Source organism: Triticum dicoccoides, chromosome 4A, assembly GCF_002162155.2.
Source record: "Triticum dicoccoides isolate Atlit2015 ecotype Zavitan chromosome 4A, WEW_v2.0, whole genome shotgun sequence".
Lineage (NCBI taxonomy): Eukaryota > Viridiplantae > Streptophyta > Magnoliopsida > Poales > Poaceae > Triticum > Triticum dicoccoides.
In genome coordinates this window covers 445152258-445172903 of record NC_041386.1, presented here as the reverse complement: position 1 = coordinate 445172903, position 20646 = coordinate 445152258, and the positions used below count along the sequence as shown (strand labels likewise).

At 48.9% G+C, this 20646-nt stretch overlaps 1 long non-coding RNA gene across 1 annotated transcript; it reads left to right on the top strand.

Annotated features, from left to right (window-relative positions):
• Window positions 1-222: 222 nt before the first annotated feature.
• LOC119288951 lies at window positions 223-3255 on the top strand. The gene is made up of 3 exons (XR_005141370.1): window positions 223-693; window positions 783-1103; window positions 3198-3255. It is a non-coding gene; the product is annotated as an uncharacterized LOC119288951 (long non-coding RNA).
• Window positions 3256-20646: the final 17391 nt, after the last annotated feature.

Below are 20646 nucleotides of genomic sequence, written 5' to 3'. Positions count from 1 at the left end.
TCCGAAAAGTTGTCCCGGACCCGAACCGAGCAGTCGTCACCGTTGTGTCCGAATCATCCCCAAACATCTACAAAACGTCTCCGTTTTGTTATTTGGACTTCCTAACATATTTTTCCGTCCGTCCAATTACGATCGGAGGGACGAGATAGCCCCTAGCCTAACCTACCCGCCATATATATTAGTCTATCCGCAGACCAAATCCCTAATTTCTAGGGATCCTCCGCCGCCGCCACTCTCTTCCATCTCCCTCGGGATCCTTTCCAATCTACTCCACCTTGTTTTCTGCAGCCAACCAACCCGCATCGCTCGCCGATTTCCTCGTGCCCGAGGCCTCCAAATCACTCCTCGCCGGAGACCAGCGTAGCCGCGCCCGATCCCCTTTGCCTCCTCGTTCCCGTGCCGCAGCAGCCGAACAGGTGACCTCGCGCCCGAGCCTCCCGTGCGCCTCCAGCTTCCTGCCGGAGCAGCACCAGCGGCCAACCAGGGGAGAATGCCATGGGCGTCTGAGTTCTTCCACGCCGGCCGGCTACCTCGACCAGCAACCCACCCCGGCAGCAGCAGCCAGCCACCATAGAGCCTCAGAGCCTCTCTCTCGTTCACAGGCACCCGACGCCTAGCCATGGACGCCCACTTGGGCCTCGAGCTCGTCTCCTTCGCCGCCTTGCCCGACGGTCGCCGGCACCCCGAGGATAGGTGAGCCCCGTCCTGCGAGCCCTCCTTCTCCTCTCCTTCGTTTTCCCCCTTCTCTTGTGTAACCAGCGCCACCGCCGTTTGTTTGACAGCCGCCGGAGCACCGTGCCATGACCTTGTAGCTCCCACCGCGGATCCGGCGGGTCCTGCCTTGGATGCCGCGCCCGTACCCGGATCAGCCGCGCCGCCTTGGTCCCCGTCGGCGTCGGCCTCTGCTCGCTTCTGCACCGGACACAGGGGATCGACCCCTTTTTCTTGCGACATCCTCTACTTCTTCCTCGAGCCCGCAGCAACTCCAGCGCGCGTTGACTTGTTCCTCTGCCAGCGTGGAGGAGAACCACGTAGCCACACGGGGCCTCTTCTTGCCTCGCCAAGGCTCGGCCTGCCTCCATCTAATGGGCCAGGCCCGCGGGGTGAGATGCTTTCCCCCAGCGCCGGTTACTGTTGGGCCAACCAGATCCGGCCCGTATCATGTTTTTTTACATAGAACGTTTTCCTATTTTTCCCAGAGAACGTCAGTTTTGCAGAAAAGCCCCTAGAGTCCATGCATTTAATAAATCACCAACCATGCATCTTTTGTAAAAACTTTATATATGAAATATGCTTAGTTTTTCATCTAGTTTCATAATATGCCATTTTCATCCATGTTTAAACATGTTTAAATTGTTGTTTGCGTTTATTTCACTTAACGCCATGTTAAAACGTTTTATTTCATAACTAAATAACCGTAACTCGGATTTTAATAAACTTTATATGTAAATGGGATAGAATTTTGCCTAGTTTAACATGGTGGCCTCACTTTGCATGTTTAACAACTATAAAATATGGTTTAGGGCAGAACAGTACCATAACCAAAATATGCACATGAGGAGTTTCCGGACTTGTTGTTTGTTGTTCTGGCCTCATTTAAACTTGCCTAGATAGGTAGTTTTCATTTGCTTCACCCTCTTGCCATGTTTAACAACATTTAATATTGTTGGGTACATAAACGAGATTGAACTAAATAACTTGAATGTGGTGTTTCGTCAATATCCACTTAATTTGTAGGATTGCTTGTGCACTTTGCCATGCCATGCCCTCTTTAAACCGGACATGCATCATACTTGGTTGTGCATCATGCCATGTTCATGTGTTGGTTGTTTACTATGTTGTTTGCTTCGGTGTACTTCTCGGTAATCCGGTAACGTCGTGTTGTGAGGATTCGTTCGACTTTGTCTGTTTGTCTTCCTCATGGACTCGTTCTTCTTCTTTTCCGGATCTCAGGCAAGATGACCATACCCTCGAAATCACTTCTATCTTTGCTTCCTAGATGCTCGCTCTTTTGCTATCCCTATGCTGCGATACCTACCACTTGCTTATCATGCCTCCCATATTGTTAAACCAAGCCTCTAACCCACCTTGTCCTAGCAAACCGTTGTTTGGCTATGTTACCGCTTTGCTCAGGCCCTCTTATAGCGTTGTTAGTTGCATGTGAAGATTGGAGCTTGTTGCATGTTTGGAACATGGTTATTTTGTTGGGATATCACTATACCTCTTATTTATATAAATGCATCTATATACTTGGTAAAGGGTGGAAGGCTCGGCCTTATGCCTGGTGTTTTGTTCCACTCTTGCCGCCCTAGTTTTCGTCATATCGGTGTTATGTTCTCCGATTTTGCGTTCCTTACACGGTTGGGTTATAATGGGAACCCCTTGATAGTTCGCCTTGAATAAAACTCCTCCCATAAGGCCCAACATTGGTTTTACCATTTGCCACCTAGCCTTTTCTTTTCCCTTGGGAGTCATGCTCCCGAGGGTCATCATTATTTTAACCCCCCCGGGCCAGTGCTCCTCTGAGTGTTGGTCCAACCTGTCAGCTGCCGGTGGCCACCAGGGGCAACTTTGGGCTAGTCTACCGGAACCTTGGACAATCCGGTGTGCCCTGAGAACGAGATATGTGCATCTCCTATCAGGATTTGTCGGCACATTCAGGTGGTTTTGCGGGTCTTGTTTTACCATTGTCGAGGATGTCTTGTAACCGGGATGCCGAGTCTGATCGGAATGTCTTGGGAGAAGGAATATCCTTCGTTGACCGTGAGAGCTTGTGATGGGCTAAGTTGGGACACCCCTGCAGTGATTTGAACTTTTGAAAGCCGTGCCCGCGTTTATGGGCAGATGGGAATTTGTTAATGTCTGGTTATAGAAAACCTGAAGTTGATCTTAATTAAAATACATCAACCGCGTGTGTTACCGTGATGGTCTCTTTCCGGCAAAGTCCGGGAAGTGAACATGGTGTTGGAGTAATGCTTGACGTAGGTTGTTCTAGGATCACTTCTTGATCATAGTTTCTCGAACGTGCTTTGCCTTCTCTTCTCGCTCTCATTTGCGTATGTTAGCCACCATATATGCTAGTCGCTTGCTGCAGCTCCACCTCATACCTTTTACCTTACCCATAAGCTTAAATAGTCTTGATCGCGAGGGTGTGAAATTGCTGAGTCCCCGTGACTCACAGATACTTCCATAACCAGCTTGCAGGTGCCGATGATACCATGCAGGTGACGCAACCAAGCTCAAGGAGGAGCTCGATGAAGATCGTGTTCGTTATGTTGTTCCGTTATTCAGTTGATCAGTAGTGGAGCCCAGTTGGGACGATCGGGGATCTGTGTAGCATTTGGGGTAGTCTTCTCTTATTTTGGTTCCGTAGTCGGACCTTGATTGTATTTGGATGATGTAATGCTTTATTCATGTAATTGTGTGAAGTGGCGATTGTAAGCCAACTATGTATCTCTTTCCCTTATGTATTACATGGGTTGTGTGAAGATTACCTCACTTGCGACATTGCTTTCAATGCGGTTATGCCTCTAAGTCGTGCTTCGACACGTGGGAGATATAGCCGCATCAAGGGTGTTACAATGTACTCTGCTTCACACGTAGATCCCGCCACGACGCTTTGTTTAGAACTGCTCCAACTGACAGCTCCACCGTTCAATATAAACACGTATCCGGTTTGCGATTTAGAATCGTCCGGATCAGTGTCAAAGCTTGCATCGACGTAACCATTTACGACGAGCTCTTTGTCACCTCCACAAACGAGAAACATATCCGTAGTCCATTTCAGGTATTTCAGGATGTTCTTGACCATTGTCCAGTGATCCACTCCTGGATTACTTTGGTACCTCCCTGCTAAACTAATAGCAAGGCACACATCAGGTATGGTACACAACATTGCATACATGATAGAGCCTATGGCTGAAGCATAGGGAACACTTTTCATTTTCGCTCTATCTTCTGCAGTGGTCGGGCATTGAGTCTTACTCAACTTCACACCTTGTAACACATGCAAGAACCCTTTCTTAGCTTGATCCATTTTGAACTTCTTCAAAACTTTATCAAGGTATGTGCTTTGTGAAAGTCCAATTAAGCGTCTTGATCTATCTCTATAGTTCTTGATGCCCAATATATAAGCAGCTTCACCGAGGTCTTTCACTGAAAAACTCTTATTCAAGTATCCTTTTATGCTATCCAGAAATTCTATATCATTTCCAATCAACAATATGTCATCCACATATAATATTAGAAATGCTACAGAGCTCCCACTCACTTTCTTGTAAATACAGCCTTCTCCAAAAGTCTATATAAAACCATATGCTTTGATCACACTATCAAAACAGTTATTCCAACTCCGAGAGGCTTGCACCAGTCCATAAATGGATCACTGGAGCTTGCACACTTTGTTAGCACCCTTTGGATCGATAAAATCTTCAGGTTGCATCATATACAACTCTTCCAGAAATCCATTCAGGAATGCAATCTTTACATCCACTTGCCAAATTTCATAATCATAGAATGTGGCAATTGCTAACATGATTCAGACGGACTTAAGCATTGCTACGGGTGAGAAGGTCTCATCGTATTCTGTCGAGGATATACCCCGCGGTGTGACCCGACCGGGGATATGACCCAGCTAGGACTTAATGTTTTATTGGTGACCCGACAGACTATAAGCTGGCGGGAACAGTTAAGTAGGCTAAGCAAGCAGACACAGTCATGTAAGACGGCAGACATAGTCATGTAAGCCGGCCGATTATTTACTGTAAGCCGGCAGAATGTTTAAGCCAGACAGTTAAGCAGACAGTTAAGCTAGACAGTTAAGCCAGACAGTTAAGCCGGACAGTTAAGCCGGATAGTTAAGCCGGACAGTGAAGCCGGATGGTAAGCCAGATTGTAAGTCCAGTTAAGAATCCCAAAACGTTAAGAAGCCCATGGAGAGAAGCCCATGGAGAGAAGTCAAAATAGTTAAGTCTTAAGTCCGAGTTGGGCTCTACATGTAACCCGCCCCTTCAACATATATAAGGAGGGGCAGGGCACCCAAAGAGGAAGAAGTTGAATAATCATTAAGTCTAGACACAACTAGGAGAGCCGGAGTTACGGCGAGTCCCTCATGATGATAATGAGACCTAGACACAAACAACATGTAGGGTTGTTACCGGATGATGTTTCCCGGGGCCCGAAGTTGTCTAAATCTTCGTCTTGCGTGTTGCGTCTCTTGATTCCGATCGACCCCTTCATGCTACCGCACGGTGGTGTTGAGTTCTTGGAGGGATTTCTCAGGGATCGAAAAGCTCGCGATCAATTGGATGAAAAAGAATTCAAGAAATTAAGGTTGCGTCAGTCGCGCTGCCGCAAAATTGCTAAGTTAACAAGACTGGTAAGCCAGGATAAACCTGAAGATGGGCCGGAATCAAGTCAAAAGAGTTGTTTCCAATCAGGATTGGCCGACGCGGCGGTTCATAGTTGGAGCAAAACAGATTCAAAAAAAAGAAGTGACTTTTCTCCCATGAAGCAGAGGGTCAACCGAATCTTGAAAAAACATGGAACAAAAGCTGCTGGCTTCTACCTCCTATTGCCGCAACCTCACCTGCAGCACAAGACGTTTCTGATGCTATCAAGAACCGCTATCCCAATGAATCGCTGGTCGCCTATGGGGATAGCTGACCTTGCTCCTCCCCAAATTGCTGTTGCCGGCTCATCTCCATTCTAAGTCGCCATCCGGCCTCGTTCTCTTCATGGCCTGCCGCGGGCGAGTTGCCACGACTTCCCACACCATTCCATGCGGGGCTAGCCCGCTGCGGTCTCATTAAGACGCTTGTGGGCAGCCGCTTCCAAGTTGTTTCCACCACGCCTCCTCCTCTGATCCGCCGCGCCAAGCAGTCTTGGTCGCTGGCCGCCTCCGCCACTTCACCGACCCACGACTACTTCCGAGTCGCCGTCCCACATTGAGTCACCACCGGAGAACCTCTCTACATCGACCCGCTGCCAGAGAACCGCCATCCCGTGCTTCTCTGCGTGACCTTTCTTTAGCAGCAGCACGAGTCGCCTTGGCTGTGCTCCGTCTTCGTGGTGACCAAGGCACCTGAAGCTGCTACCACGGCCTCGCCTTCATCGCTCCAAATCACCGCGGGCTTTGAGTCACCTGACTCCGATTCCGCCTCGCCGTGGCATGCACGTTGGCGCGAATTGTTGAGGTTCAAGAGGAAAAAGATCATGGGATTATAGGCACCGCCATGGGCATTCTTCCTGATCTGATCTACTAGGCCATCGTCAGTCGTCGGTGGATTTACTTGTCAATCAAAATTAGTGTTGGTCTTGTCTAAAGATAGGACTCGCCAAAGATAGGTGCCACCTCCGAGCAAGTTCCGTTGACCTTGGCAGACACCTCAAAGTCATATCTATGTCTGAATCAAATCAGTGCAAAATTAGGTGAGACACCGTAATACATCTCAGGATTCAAGACCCAAGGCTACTCACGATCAGGCCGACCGTCATGTGAGAACGCCAAGGGGGATTTTTTCCCAAAACAACAACGACTTGAAAACGGACACAGTCTGCATATTCTGTTTTCCATCATCCGCTGGCTCGCCTCGCCGTTTGCTTTGCCGTGGCCCGCCTCTCGCCGGCTGTACCGCGGCCGAGTCAGCACGGCCTCGCCCTGAGACGCCTTGGCTTTGTCACAGCCACAAGTCGCCAGCTGGCCTCAACCCGCTGACCGCCCGCGAGCCTCCTCACCAGCAGCTGCGTTGAGCCGCCATCGAGATTCCTCGGACTCAACTCTGACGGCCGCACAAAGCTACAACACGCTGAGCCTGCTCTGGTCGCGTTGAACCGCCGCTCAAACGCCGCCTCCGCCAAGAACCGACCTGAGTAGCTGTCGTCGTCACTGTTTTCACCTCTGTCACCGTCGCGTTGAACCGCCAACCTCTGCTGCTGAGTCGCCATGGCCATGCCTCACCAACCCGCTTCGCCAGCACCTCATCGAGCCGGCCCTGCCTCCGGCTCCAGGCCGCGTGTCGGGCCGCCTTTGCTGGCCCACCGCCTCGAGTGACACCAGCCTTGCTCCCTTGAGCCGTCGTCGCCATTGACCCGCCCGGCCGCGGGCCTCTTCCTCGACCGCTGTGTCAAGCTATCATCGCGATCCAGCGGCCTCACTTTGCCCGTGCAGCATCGAGTCAGCCTTGAGCCGCCTGTGTCTGCTGCGAGCTGCCATCGCCACATCTTGCTCCGGCCTTGAGTTCTCCGCGTTCATTGCTGAGCCGTTACCTCGGCCGTTGAGCCGGCCGGCTTTGAGTTGCCGCTGCCGTTGTACCTATGAGCCTCCGTCCGCAGTCACGCCTAAATTGCTTCTGCCCAAATTGCCGCCTGTAGCTCTGACCCGCTTGTGAAGCTGCCTGTGAGCCGTTGTTGCGTCTGGCCTCTACGATGAGCCGCCTACGTCGACTGTACCACAAGTCGCCTCGGATGCCGCCACTTTGCTCCAACCCGGCTGCCTCCGTCACCACTGCGGTCACGCCCAAGAGCCGCCCGGCTGCCTTCGCCTCCGTGGCCCTGCCCGTTGAGTGGTGTTATTACTCTGGCTTTTGTTGTGGCTGCTATTACTCACGGGATTCAGGCAACAGTCTCATGGTGGACAGTACAGTCTTAAGGCTCAATGGAACATCAGTACTAGTACTAGTATAGTACAACCCAAAGATCTGCTCAATTATTGTCAGACGCAGAGTGCATCTACTTGCGTGGGACAAAGCCTACCAGGTGCTATGTTTCTTATCTATTTTTAGCACATATTAAAACATTTGAGAACAATTACTCTGGTTTGTGAATTTCTTTGTTTTGTAGAACCATTATTCATTACCAAGATGTCGCATAAGGGGCGCGCATCAACATCACTTTTGCACTAGCGCTTGTTCGTGCCGTGCTGATCGATGGATACATACGCGAGTCGCCTCTCCCACTACATCAGCGCACGCGACTGGCTCATTGTCTGCGCTCGCGCCCGACTCGCCAGTGTCTGAGCCGTTTCCAACGCCGCGGCCAACTCTCTCGTCCGCACCTGCTTACAACGTCGCGGCCGGCTCATCTGTTTACTCCCGCAACCGACTCAACTGCGATTGATTTTAGCTTCACCGTGGTAATCATCAACTCTGCGGTGGATAACTACTGGCCTGACATATCAGGTGAAATCCATCCAATATATTTTTATATTACATATTCTTTTCTTTAAAAGAGCAATTACGCGGGCTTGTAAGTTCCCCAATGTAGGATGGGGTTATTATATCATTGCGCTATTGAAGGACTCATACCGGTTTATATCACGAACAAATATGGAGAGTCCCAAGCCAACTCCTCAAGTAGTCTTAAGACTCGGGGGGCTACAATGACATGACTTGGCAACTCCGGGTCATTGGAGGGAATGATAACCAGGTTCCGGAGGACACCGCCATATTGATGAGAATTTAAAGGCCGTCAAAAAATAGTCGGTTCAAATAAAGGTTCCGGTTTAAAATCCGGTTCAAGAGACATCTCTCTCCCGCAAAGCTTTGAAGCTCTCAAATCTGGTTCAAACATCTGGCTCAAGGTAAATTTGTATCTTACAAAGCTTTTAAGCTCTCAAATCCGGTTCAAACATCTGGCTCAAGGACAATCTGTCTCCCACAAAGTTTTGAAAGCTTTTAAATCCGATTTAAAGTTTCGGTTCAAAAAGAATTAATCTCTTGCAAGATTCGAGTTCTCAGAAAAATTAAAAGTGGCCAAAGAGAACTTGCTGCCATGATGCGCAGTTCAAACATGGGTATCATGCCTTACGGCTTACCTTATTATGGTCATTTGGGGGCTTCCTGTTCAAACATAGGTCGTATTCGAACCAAAGAGAACATAGCTGTCGGTACCCTCTTGATCGTCACACTGCCAAACTCACTAGGGGGCTTCTTGATCGTATTCGAATAATAGCTTAACCCCTTTTGGGTCCGACTTGGATCGTATTCAAATCAGGGTCGTTAAAAACCTCTCAAGGTCATTTGGGGGCTTCCTGTTCAAACATAGGTCGTATTCGAACCAAAGAGAACATTGTTGTCGGTACCCTCTTGATCGGCGCAACGCCAAAGCCACTGGGGGCTACATGATCGTATTCGAATCCTATCTTAACCCCTTTGGAACGGTTTATTGATTGTATTCGAATCAGAAACCTCAATTTTTATTTGATTTAAGTTTTTGCAAACAATCTTTGGTTTTGTCTTGAGACGTTTTTTGTTCAAATCTAAGTACAAGTGTGGTTTCGATTAACCCGGCTTGACTTTGGATGATAAGTCGCCATATATGACAATCATAAACATTTGGGAGTTTTTGGCTTCTAAAAGATTGGGTTATCACCCTTACTGCACAGGTATCCTAAACCGTCAGTACGATTCAATATCACAGGAATTGGTTTTCCAAACCGGGTTATATTATTCAAATCTTTAATAGCCAACATGGCTGGATTTTTATTATGGTTATCAATAACCAATATTACGATTGAGGTTTTCAAAGTCGCTTCAGCGCAATGGATATTATTTTATTAATGGATATAAATTATTCTACAATGGAAGGAATAGTCCCGAGTCGCTGCAGGCTTACGACCCGGCACTTGGGAGCTATATTATTCAAGTTGAGATTAAATCAAATATGCAAGTCCTCTGTCACTGCCAGCATGCACCATGACACTTGGGGGCTAATGCAAAGTCATTTTTTACTGGCCTTATTGAAGACCCGACTCATCACATCATAATGAGCCGACCCTTGGGGGCTACCAATTGCTCCTATCAAAAATTCAAGGTACACAAGCATTAATCCATTATATTGAATGGTCCACTATTCAATTGGTAGAGTACAAAGCTCTTAACCTTGTGGACGTGGGTTCAAGCCCCATGGTGGAGATTATATTATATGATGTTATTATCAATAAATTATATACAAAGTCCCAGCTCAGTATTATCTTACTAAACCGGCCCTTGGGGGCTACACGTTGCTGTTCAAAGTTTACATGGTTATATCTACAAAGTCCCTGCTCATTATTGCATAATGACCCGACCCTTGGGGGCTACACTGGTTGAAGTTTTCATGAGCATAAGGCAATTACAAGTCCCAGGTTGCTGCAAGCATGAGAACCCGGCACTTGGGGGCTACATATGTGGATTTGTATTCCAACCCTTGCCATTTTCGGCTCTAAGTTATGATATTCCCTCGTGGTTGGGTTTTGTCTTTGTTTCGCATTTTGTCCATGTCATGCATTTCATATCATGTCATCATGTGCATCTTATTTGCATACGTGTTCGTCTCATGCATCCAAGCATTTTCCCCATTGTCTGTTTTGCAATCCGGCGCTCCTACGTCCTACGGCGCCCCCTTTTGCCTCTTTTCGTGTGCGGGTGTTAAACATTCTCGGATTGGACCGAGATTTGCCAAGCGGCCTTGGTACACTACCGGTAGACCGCCTGTCAAGTTTCGTGCCATTTGGAGTTCGTTTGATACTCCAACGGTTAGCCGAGGAACCGTAAAGGCCTCGTGTGTGTTGCAGCCCAACACCCCTCCAAAGTGGCCCAAAACCCATCCAAACCTCCTCCATCCTCTTGGCCATTCGATCACGATCGCGTGGCCGAAAACTGCACCTCATTTGGACCCTCCTAGCTCCATCTACCTATAAATATGTGCACTCCTCCGATTTTTCGCGCAGTCCAACCCTAGCCCCGCTCCTCCGCGCCGCCGGACACGTCCGCCGCCGGCCGGACGCGTCCGCCGCCGCGCCTGAACTAATCCGCGCCTGCCACATGGCGCCACCACGCCGCGTCCATCATTGGCCCGCCGCGGCCCGCAGCGGGCCCTCCCGGCCCGGGTCGCCGCCGCCCGCGCCCCCGCGCCTCCCCGCATCGGCCCCACTGCCTGAGCCCGACCTCAACCGCGCCGCCCGGCCACCGTTCGCCGCCGTCCGGCCGCGCCGTGGCCTTCGACCTCCGCCATCGCCCGCACCAGCTCCGGCCGGATCCGGCGAGATCCGCCCGGACCCAACTACCCCGAGCTTCTCCAGCGAGAACTCCGACCTCCGCAATCTCCCTCTCCGGCGAACCTCATAATCCGTGCCGCCAGATCTGGATCTGGAGAATAGGGTTGACCCGAAATTCCCTCTAAGTCATTTTTTTCTACATCCTGGAGCACTATTCATCATGTCATAACTCTGCATCTGTAGTTCCGTTTGGGCATGCCTTATATCAAAATGTTCGTTAGGATGCCCTCTTCATTTTATTCCATTGCACCATGATTGTTTGAGTCCATCTTGATGCCCAAATGACTGTTGCAAGAGTGCTATAAAATGTTAGGTGCTGTTTCTTAACAGATCTTGAACATTTGTCATTTTTGCCATGTTTATTGTGTGCTGCATATGGTCATGAGTTCTACATGTGTTTTGGGATATGCCATGCCATATTTATAGGGGTGTATGCCATGTATTTTTGTGATCAATGTGGTGACTAGCACAAGCATGCAAAGTAGCTCTCGTGATGTTGCTGATTTCAGGGACTTAGAATTTCCGTCTTTTCCCTGCTGTTATTTTAATGACATGTATTCATGTTGCTACATAGTGATCCATGCTTCTTTTGAGTATGTTCAGTAAGGATGATTTGGGCATATGGTTATGCTCTATCCATCCATGTCCCTGTTTGAATTTATGGAGTACCCTAGAATGACTCAATCTTGCTCTATTTTTGCTATAAAATGTTCCTGGCAGATTGTTTACGTGTTAATCAATTTTGCCAAGGTTGTTGTAGTTGATCCATGCATGCTATGAGATTGTTCTTGCCATGGTTAGCTTCTTGATCATGTCTTCTTGCTGGTAGTATGCTTAGTTTGTCATGCAATGCCTTGTGTTGAGTGCATCGAGCTCGCAAATGTGCCTTCATAATTCTGTTTTTGCCATGTCCAGGTTTCTGCTAAGTCTGAATCTGTTAACGAAACTTGCTATGTTTACATGGGTGCCATCATGTTTTCTGTGCCCTTTTGGCCTATTGTCAGTAAGGAACTTTTGTTATGTGCTTTGAGTATATTCATGCCATGCCTTGTATTGCTATGTCCTATTCCTGTAGCATGTTGATATCTTACTCTAAATATTGCTTCCTGATGTTAAATCCTGACATGTTATTTTCACTAAGTCTGTGATGCTGTTATCTTTTGCACTTTTTCCATGCTTGTTTGAACCTGTTATTGTGTGATTTAGCCGTAGCTCAGTGTTCATCTTTTGTCAAGCATCTTGAGTAGATCACTCCCATGTGCTTTGTTGCTATGTTGGAGTGCATGATCTTAGTTTCTTGTTGCATTCTAGATGGTATCATGCTGTTAATCACAGAATTGTGCCAATATTGTTTTGCTTGCCATTTGCAAACCGTGCATCCGTTTCCGGGATCTTTATATTGATTTTGACCGAAATCAACTCATCTTTCCAGCGGCACTTTTGGTTTGCCAAGTTGAGGCCTGGTTCAATCTTTTCCTTCCGGAGCACGCATATGCATTGCATATCACATCCCGCATATCATGCCATGTTTTGCATCATGTTGCTTGCAAATTGCACCATGGTTGATTGTTGTCTCCTTTGCTTGTGTTCTTGCCTTGGGTAGAGCCGGGAGACGAGTACGTGATCGAGGAACCCGTTGAGTACGCTTACGAGGATCAAGCTTACGTCAACTCGGAGAACTTTGCAGGCAACATGACCATACCCTCGAAATCACTTCTATCTTTGCTTGCTAGTTGCTCGCTCTATTGCTATGCCGCGATACCTACCACTTGCTATATCATGCCTCCCATATTTCCATGTCAAAACTCTAACCCACCTTGTCCTAGCAAACCGTTGTTTGGCTAAGTTACCGCTTTGATCAGCCCCTCTTATAGCGTTGCTAGTTGCAGGTGAAGATGGAGTTTGTTCCTTGTTGGAACATGATTATTGTTGGGATATCATTATTATATCTTGTTTACTTTAATGCATCTATATACTTGGTAAAGGGTGGAAGGCTTGGCCTTATGCCTGGTGTTTTGTTCCACTCTTGCCGCCCTAGTTTCCGTCATACCGGTGTTATGTTCCTTGATTTTGCGTTCCTTACGCGGTTGGGTTATAATGGGAACCCCTTGACAGTTCGCCTTGAATAAAACTCCTCCAGTAAGGCCCAACCTTGGTTTTACCATTTGCCACCTAAGCCTTTTTCCCTTGGGTTCCGCGGACTCAAGGGTCATCTTTATTTTAAACCCCCGGGCTAGTGCTCCTCTGAGTGTTGGTCCAAACTAGAGCCCCTTGCAGCGCCACCTCGGGGAAACTTGAGGGTTGGTTTTAGTTGTACGGATTGCTTATCCGATGTGCCTTGAGAACGAGATATGTGCAGCTCCTATCGGGATTTGTCGGCACATTCGGGTGGCTTTGCTGGTCTTGTTTTACCATTGTCGAAATCTCTTGTAACCGGGATTCCGAATCTGATCGGGTCGTCCTGGGAGAAGGAATATCCTTCGTTGACCATGAGAGCTTATGATGGGCTAAGTTGGGACACTCCTACAGGGTTTTGAACTTTCGAAAGCCGTGCCCGCGGTTATGGGCAGATGGGAATTTGTTAATATTCGATTGTAGAGAACTTGACACTTAACTTAATTAAAATGAATCAACAGCGTGTGTAGCCATGATGGTCTCTTTTCGGCGGAGTCCGGGAAGAGATCATGGTCTCGTGTTATGCTTGAATGTAAGTAGTTTCAGGATCACTTCTTGATCTTATATCTTCTCGACTGTGCTTTGCTTCTCTTCTCGCTCTCATTTTGCGTATGTTAGCTACCATATATGCTAGTGCTTGCTGCAGCTCCAACTCACTACCTTTTCCTACCCATAAGCTTAAATAGTCTTGATCGCGAGGGTGTGAGATTGCTGAGTCCCCGTGACTCACAGATTACTTCCAAAACCAGATGCAGGTGCCAATGATGCCAGTCCAGGGGATGTGACCGAACTCAAGTGGGAGTTCGACGAGGATTCAGGACGTTACTATGTTTCCTTTCCAGACGATCAGTAGTGGAGCCCAGTTGGGGTGATCGGGGATCTTTCTCATTTGGGGTTGTTTTTATTTTGGTTTCGTAGTCGGACCTTGATTGTATTCTGGATGATGTAATGCTATATTTATGTATTTTGTGAAGTGGTGATTGTAAGCAAACTCTTTATCTCTTGCTTATTCAGTACATGGGATGTGTAAAGATTACCCCTCTTGCGACATGCCTACAATGCGGTTATGCCTCTAAGTCGTGCTCCGACACGTGGGAGATATAGCCGCATCGTAGGTGTTACAAGTTGGTAATCAGAGCCTTCCCCGACTTAGGAGCCCCCTGCTTGATCGAATCGTTGGCGTTGTTGAGTCTAGAAAAATGTTTTGAGTCTTATAGGATTATATATATCGGAGAATAGGATTCGTTTTACTCCTTAGTCCCTTCGTCGCTCTGGTGAGGCCTCCTGACGTAGAGTTTTGATTATTCTCTTCTCAAATTTCACTAATTTTTTCGGATCACATGGGTATCTTGGAATCATTCTGATGGTTTTGTGACGAGAACATTGTTCTTGGTGCCTCCTGACATTTAGGGGTTGTGGCAGTGTCCCGGGGAGTTGAGCTCCGAGGTGTTGTCGTCACAATTTTATCGTTGCAGTTCTGGAATACCTGAGTTTCGCCGACATTGAAAATCTCCTTTATGTAGTTGTTGGTGAGATAACCTCGTCGCCACCCAGTACTGGGGCGGGAGTTCGGGAGTATTGCCATAACTCGTATAACGGATGCTTTTCGAAGGTTGAGGTAAATGATTTCCGAAGGTTTCTTGGTTATGTGTTGAAGGATGGATACAGTTGGATGTAGGATTTGCTAGTTTTGGGTGAGATATTATGCTTCCCCTGTATCCCCAACACCCGATTGCATAACCAGAAAGTTTCGGGAGTTTCATAGGTGGGAATTCATGTAGCTCTAGTATTTCTTCCGCAGATATTTGGTTTGTGATTGGGTAATCCCTACCAAGTATTTGCTCATATCCTTACCTTGTTGTTTTATTCATCAATCCCTATCTAAGTGGCTTCTCAACTTATGGAAGTGTGATGATTTACTTTGGAATTCATTCGTTCATTCTTGTTCGAATGTTAAGGCTATATGTTGCAATTTTGATCCATTGTGTCGTGGAATTGTCACGGCAGATGTCCTAGCAAAAGGACTTAGTCGTAGGGCCATCACAACTAGGAAGCTTAAAGGGGTTAATCGGGCAAGGGACATGAGAGGTTTTATACTAGTTCGGCCCCTTATGATGAAGGTAAAAGCCTACATCTAGTTGTGTTGGTATTGCTGGGGTTTCGATCACCAAGAGGCTAGTTCACCGGCTTGGTTATCGATCTCTTGTTTCTTGCCCTAAGCTGCCACCGGGTCGTCCCCTTATATACACGGGTTGACGCCTGGTGGCCTACAGAGTCCCGGCCGGCTCATAAATCGTGTCCGGCTCGGTGACTTCTTTTACATGCCTTTCCTTACAAACGGCGGTTTACAATATTGGGCTTTAAGCCGCTTCTAGGCCTTTAGGCCTTCTATAAGATTTAATAAACTATCACCTTGAGTGTTTACTGGGCTTCCTTTGTGACCCGCCATTGGGGCTTGACCCGGCCCCTCCTGGGCGGGTCATAACTGATAGCTATATCCCCAACATTAGGCCCCAGGTTGACTTTGAACTTTGTTCTTTGTCAATCTCCAACACTTACACAAAATCCATCTTCTTATCCTCGCAGAGATTTTTGTAATCCGCCATGATGCCATCTATTGAAAACACAAAAAACTTTTATGACGTCATCTCTCAACTGATCTTCATCTTTATTGCCTCCCGAGAATCGAGGCGTTCGTTTAGTTGGATAACCATTATTTGGGTCTTCCTCGATTTTCGCGCCCGCCTGTTCGCTTTTCCCCTTATAAATAGGCACGCGGCCAGTTTTTCTCATTCTCCTCTCTTCTTCGTCTTCCTCCTCTCGCGACCTCCGCTGCTGCTCGAGCTCTGCCGCCGTCGCAGAGCATCTCGTCGTCGTCGACCTTGGTCATTGCATCAACCAGAATCGGTTCAGAGAAAAGGCGGCGACCTTCCGTGGAGGATCCGTGGCCGTAAGTATCCGCCCTCCATTCCTCAGATCCGCATTAGAGCTTCTAGGTTTCCTGCATGTTCTTCATAGTTCTTCATGGTTCTTCGCAGTTCTTCCACTGCCGCCTCTTGTTGATCCAAAAAGAGATGTATGCTTTATGCGGTAGCTATTTGGTGCCTACTCTTGACATTAGTAGACCCCTTTTTCTGGTACAAAGGCCGCATTAGAACTGATGAACTCATCTGGGCTATATTTTTAGGTATAGAAATTTTTTCATTTTGAATGGCCACTTGATCCAGAATAATATCCAGAAGTTAAGAAACCTGTTTGTCTCCACACTTAACCAATTCCGTCGCTGGTCTTTCTCAAATGTCTGTAGTCATGGCGGCTTGTTGCACCGGCTTACTTTTCCTTATATGACATTAGCCCTTACTTAAGCCGCCATTACTCCCCTGTACCATTGTCGGTGTCAAAACCGGCGGATCTCGGGTAGGGGGTCCCAAACTGTGCGTCTAGGCCGGATGGTAACAGGAGACAAGGGACACGAAGTTTTACCCAGGTTCGGGCCCTCTCGATGGAGGTAAAACCCTACGTCCTGCTTGATTAATATTGATGATATGGGTACTACAAGAGTAGATCTACCACGAGATCGAGGAGGCTAAACCCTAGAAGCTAGCCTATGGTATGATTGTTGATGTGTACGTTGTCCTACGGACTAAAACCCTCTGGTTTATATAGACACCGGAGAGGGTTAGGGTTACACAAAGTCGGTCACAATGGTAGGAGATCTTCATATCTGCATCGCCAAGCTTGCCTTCCGTGCCAAGGAAAGTCCCTTCCGGACACGGGACGGAGTCTTCAATCTTGTATCTTCATAGTCCAGGAGTCCGGCTGAAGGTATAGTCCGGCTATCTGAACACCCCCTAATCCAGGACTCCCTCAGTAGCCCCTGAACCAGACTTCAATGACGACGAGTCCGGCGCACAGATTGTCTTCGGCATTGCAAGGCGGGTTCCTCCTCCAAGTACTTCATAAAAGATTTTGAACACAAAGATAGTGTTCGGCTTTGCAAAATAAGTTTCCACATATTGCCACAGCGAGAATAATATTTACACCAATCTAATCTGCTGACGTATTGGGTTTAAACCCACGGTTATGTATTGGGTTTAAATTGGTTTGGGTGAAAAAATAAATGGTTTAGTTTTGGTTGGGCTAAAAATAGCATTAAACGGGTATGGTTCAAGTATGGTTTTGAGAGATACATGTACGGGTATGGTTCAAGTATGGTTTAAGTATGAAACCGTTCTCAGATTTAGTAGCGTGTCACACCACGGCCAAGCCTTTATCCAAGTCGTTTCATTACCCCACCTCAGCACGTCATGCGAGGCGGTTTCCTTGGCACGTCTTGTTAAAGCAGAGATCGTGTCCCCTTATCCCGGGATTCTCATCAATACGGGTGTGGGTAACCCAACCGCGCCATTGATTATGGCGCTTGGAGATAAGCGAGTCTTACCAGGCTGGTGGGGACATGTAGTTGCGTCCACCCATATAAGGGGATAAAGATCCACCTTTTCACCTACGCCTTCTTCCTCCTTCGCCCATCCATTCTTGCGCACTCGAGCTCCAGCGCCCAAGTCCGCACTCCTCACCTCAACCTTCTCCAGCCATGTCCGGAGCGGGAGGCAAGTGGATGGTCTCCTCCGTCACGGAGGGACATATGAAAAAGCTGAGGAAGGCCGGATACCTATCTAACGACATCGCGTACCGGCTCCCCGAAAAGGGGCAGCTCATCCCCACCCCTAGGCCCCATGAGAGGGTGGTGTTCCTCCCCCATTTCCTCCGCGGACTGGGCTTCCCTCTCCACCCATTTGTCCGGGGGCTCATGTTCTACTACGGCCTGGATTTCCACGATCTGGCCCCGAACTTCGTCCTCAACATCTCGGCGTTTACCATCGTGTGCGAGGCCTTCCTCCGCATCCGCCCCCATTTCGGCCTATGGCTCAAGACTTTCAACGTCAAGCCGAAGGTGGTGCACGGCAGCTAGGCGGAGTGCAGAGGCGCCATGGTGGGCAAGATGGCCAACGTCCTCTGGCTCGAGGGCTCCTTTATGGAGACCCTGAAGGGGTGGCAATCGGGGTGGTTTTACATCACCGAGCCGCGCGACGCTGAATGGGTCGCACCCCCTGAGTTTCGATCCAGACCCCCTACGCGGCTCACCTCCTAGAAGGAGACGGGCCTGTCGTGGGGTAAGAAGGGAGAGCTGACCGGACTCCAAACATGCGTCCAAACCCTAGTGGACAAGAAGCTCAAACTTGTCAACATAGTCCAGGTTATGCTCATCCGCTTAATCCTCCCGTGTCAACAACGGGCTTTCAACCTGTGGGAGTTCGACCCGGCGCGATACCAAACCCTGAGCAGGCTCTTCGACACAACGTACGAAGATGCCTGGAAGGTGCTTTTCAAGGGCACCGAGGCTCCCACATCCGCTACCAAGGATCGCGGATTCAGTGCGCAGCGTCATGCTCTCGCGGTAAGCTGTTTTTTTCCTTTTATAGGGTATCAGTTTTTCATAGTTTGACTCCATGCGGGATCTAAACTCCCTTACCTTTGACAGGTTTGGCAGGTGACATCCGGACAGATCAACTGTCCGGCTCGTTTGCCCGAAGGCCCAGCGGATGCTCGCTTGGCGAAGCTGCTGGTTCCGGCACCCTATGTGGCACCGGAGAAGAAGGCCACAAAAAAGGCCGCGGGGACTCGAAAGAGTGCCCGGCGCCAGGAGGCGTCGGATCCATCATCCGACGGTTCTGAGGCGCATTCCTCCTGTGAAGACGAGGAGGAAGAAGAAGAGACCTCTCGCCCTCCAGCGGGGGGAGAGAAGAAAAGGAAGGCCGCTGAGGGAGTCCTGGATTAGGGGGTGTCCGGATGGCCGGACTATACCTTCAGCCGGACTCCTGGACTATGAAGATACAAGATTGAAGACTTCGTCCCGTGTCCGGAAGGGACTTTCCTTGGTGTGGAAGGCAAGCTTGGCGATATGGATATGTAGATCTCCTACCATTGTAACCGACTCTATGTAACCCTAACCCTACCCAGTGTCTATATAAACTGGAGGGTTTTAGTCCGTAGGACGACATACACATCAACAATCATACCATAGGCTAGCTTCTAGGGTTTACCCTCCTCGATCTCGTGGTAGATCTACTCTTGTCCTACCCATATCATAAATATTAATCAAGCAGGACGTAGGGTTTTACCTCCATCGAGAGGGCCCGAACTTGGGTAAAACTTCGTGTCCCTTGTCTCCTGTTACCATCCAGCCTAGACGCACAGTTCGGGACCCCCTACCCGAGATCCGCCGGTTTTGATACCGACATTGGTGCTTTCATTGAGAGTTCCTCTGTGTCATCGCCGTCAGGCTCGATGGCTCCTACGATCATCGATAGCGATGCAGTCCAGGCTGAGACCTTCCTCCCCGGACAGATCTTCGTCTTCGGTGGCTTCGCATTGCGGGCCAATTCGCTTGGCCGTCTGGAGCAGATCGAAAGCTACGCCCCTGGCCGTCAGGTCAGATTTGGAAGTGTAAACTACACGACTGACATCCGCGGGGACTTGATCTCCGACGGATTCGAGCCACTGCCGAGCGCGCCGCTCTGTCATGACGAGCATGATTTAGCTCTGCCGCCGAACAGTGCCCTCGAGGCCGCACCCGCGTCAGCTCCGACCCTTAATTCGGAGCCAACTGCGCCGATCGAGGATGGGCGGTGGGACGCCACCTCGGGGGTTGCGATCTTAACGGCGATTGAGCCGAACGCCAGCCCCGCACTCCGCGAAACTCATGATTCCAAGGAGCCGGACTCCTCTCCGGACTCTGAACCATTCGCGCCTCTGCCGATCAAATCTGATTGGGCGCCGATCATGGAGTTTACTGTCGCGGACATCTTTCAGCACCCGCCCTTCGGCAATATTATGAAATCACTAAAGTCTCTCTCTTTATCAGGAGATCCTTGGCCGGACTACGGTCAGCGAGATTGGGATGCAGATGATGAAGAAATTCAAAGCCCACCCACCACCCACTTTGTAGCCACCGTCGATGATTTAACCGACATGCTCGACCTCGACTCCGAAGACATTGACGGTATGGAAGCAAATGAAGGAGACAATGAAGAACCAGCGCCTATTGGGCCATGGAACGCCACCTCGTCATATGACGTATACATGGTGGATGCACCAAAAGATGACGACGAGGAGCGGAAGGACGAAAAGCAGTCAAAGCGGCGACGCAAGCGCCGCCCGAACAGAAATAGCGATCACACAGACCCAGCGCTGAAGCAGGGCGAACCGCTGCCGGACAATGGCAATCTGGATAATCAAACCGAACAAACAAATCCTATCAAGGATCATGGTCCGGACGACATAATGCCGGACAAGCACCCGGAGCAACAGACTGCCCATACGAGGCTTGTTGCCACCGCGAGGAGTATGAGAAAGCAGAAGCAAAGGCTCAAGGC